The sequence below is a fragment of the Seriola lalandi genome, unplaced genomic scaffold (genome assembly GCF_002814215.2).
Source record: "Seriola lalandi dorsalis isolate HSWRI2012SDOR001 ecotype SW California unplaced genomic scaffold, Sedor1 jcf7180002054585, whole genome shotgun sequence".
In the NCBI taxonomy this organism is placed as follows: Eukaryota; Metazoa; Chordata; class Actinopteri; order Carangiformes; family Carangidae; genus Seriola; species Seriola lalandi.
The window spans coordinates 769,423-772,252 of record NW_019525138.1 but is presented as its reverse complement, the minus strand read 5'-3'; positions in this window follow the sequence as shown (position 1 = coordinate 772,252).

Below are 2,830 nucleotides of genomic sequence, written 5' to 3'. Positions count from 1 at the left end.
GCTGGTTTGAGGCAAACATAAGCTCAACCAACTGTCACTCAAACAGGCCACGCCCTCAATTATGCAGAACTTTAAGCCTTGATAAAATTGAAATGAATGAGTTACATAAACCCCACCCTCCGATACAGTTGTCACGAAGGAGAAAATTAGCTAGAGACCAACACCATTGCTTGTATTAGCTGTAAACATGTTTATTTCTGCTGTAAACTTGGACATTTTAACATGGGAGTCTATGGGGATTGACTCATTGTTGGAGCCAGACTCTAGTGGTCATTAGAGGAGCTGCAGTTTTTTGGTACTTCCATGTTGGCTTCATTTTTGAGCCTTAGAGGTTGCTGCTTGGGTGCCACAGAGATGTAAGGGAACATGTTTATTTGGTACAGACTCCCAGCAAAAATCACATCATCAACATTTCCATATATTTTTTTTCAGTGAAAGTGAAACATAAAAATGACCATTCCCACTTTAATCATGACTCATATTGCAATATCTGTCAAAACAATCGCTATATAATTTTTTACTTTTTTGCATATAGATAGATAGATACTTTATTTATCCCTTAGGGGAAATTCATGTGTCCATTAGCTCATTGTTGATTAAAAAAAAAAAATAAAAAAAATAATAATAATAATAATAATAATAATAACAGTTGATAATAAATAATTATTAGATTAGTCCACTTCCTTTGGCTGAGGTGTTGTATAGCCTGATGGCAGTGGGAACAAAGGATCTCCTGAACCTCTCTGTTCTGCAGCGCAGTGACATGAGACATTTGCTGCTGTAGCTGCTTCTTTTTCCTGCCAGAATGTTGTGGAGAGGATGATTGGTATGGTCCAAGATGGCCTCTATCTTGCATTGCATGTGTCTCTCCACAACAGTCCTTAGTGAGTCCAGACTCCTGCCAAGCACAGACCCAGCATTTTTTATTTATTTTTTTTTAAGTATATTTTTGGGGGCTTTTTATGCCTTTATGATAGCACAGTAGAGAGAGAGGACAGGAAATGGGGAGTGACACGCAGTAAAGGGCCGTCTGATACGGGATTTGAACCGGGGCCGACTGCAGCGAGGACTGTAGCCTCTACATATGGGGCACCTGCTCAACCACTCGATGCCCCAGACCCAGCATTTCTTACCAGCTTGTCCAGCCTCTTTGTGTTCATGTCTGCCCCAGCAGACTGCAGCATAAAAAGTACACTGGCCACCATATTGTTCAGCCCTAATAAGTATAAAACTGCCTGGAACCCAAAATACAAGGAAAATGACAAAAGGCACTACAAGAATGTAAAAATCTTTAGTGACAGTTCAAGGATGTATGATATGTAAAAATTTTTCAAGGTAGAACAATGTAAAACAATAAACTGTAAGACAGTCAACAAAAATGACTTGGTGCTGGATGCTGAGATGATATTACTATTATTTGTTCAAATTCATTTTTTTCTCATTTTTGTTTGTTCCATCTGAGAATTGTGTTGTTTTATGTGTTTATGTTTGAGTCATCATATACATTCATACAGCTAGTAATTGAAAAGAGATCACCATAGGACTTTAATTTAAAATGCTATTTAATTTTGATTTTTGATTAGTTGTCTCTTCTGCTTGCTCTGAAGCTGCATGACATTTATAAGAGGCTGATTTGCTCTGTGTTAGGCAGTCCAACCAAACATTGTGTCTTCATTCAACAATTTCCAAGTTTTAGGTTCTTCTTTTATCCTCATCAGGTGCACACACGTCAGTCAGTCAGTCAGTCAGTCAGTCAGTCAGTCAGTCAGTCAGTCAGTCAGTCAGTCCACTGGCTCCCTCAGAGGACTCCTGAAGGCTCAGGTCTGAGAGCACGTGCTCTGTCGGACAGCTTTGAGTTGGGGAGACCTCAGCGACTTCACTTGTGACGTCAACCCTTGACTCACGAATTATTTAATTACTAAAATGACATCAAAACAATAAAATATTCAAATTATATTCATTTTCATTATCATTGACTATTGCAGGAGGAGCTATGGGACACTTCAATAAATGCCAATCACAGCCGTTCCTCTAATCAATAACAGACATTTTAATGAGCCAAGAATTCAGCAGGAAACTTTCCTCCAAAGACTGCTCAGCTCACAGACCACGATTTGATTTGATATCTGATTTAATTAATATTTCTGATTTCATTAGAATTTTTTTTGATTAAATCAGATTTTTTTTGGTTTTCAATTGTTGATTTGGATTTTTATTTCATACCATTCTGATTTTTTATTAGATTAGATTTCTGAGTAGATGTGATTTTTTGATTTGATTTGATTTGATTTGATTTGATTTGATTTGATTTGATTTGATTTGATTTGATTTGATTTGATCTGCCGCCGGATGCGGTGGCACGCACCGGAAGCTGAGGCTGGTGGATCGTCTGAGGTATTTGCTCCTGTCATAATTACTATGACCACTAGATTTCTCCTAGCAACAAAACTGAACTATGGGTCATGATAAGCTGCTGATCAGAACACCTGTGAGCTTGTTTTTTACAGGAGGACAGTCTCGAAATGCATGTAACACTGCCAGACAATGTGAAATAAGATATTTTCTATCTTGAAGATGACTTAAGTAAAAACAACCTAAAACTGTAAGATTTCTAATATGGTGGATATGATTAGGCTACAGCGTACATGTGTAAAAATCTATTCAAATAAAAAATTGAACCTAATAAAATCTAATCTCAAATCAAATTAAATCAAAAATCTAATCACATCTAATCAAAAATCTAATCAAAAAGGGAAACCATAGATGTTTATTCTATAGATGTTTATTTTTCTGCTGTGGTAAATGAATTTCCCAGTTGTGGGATTAATAA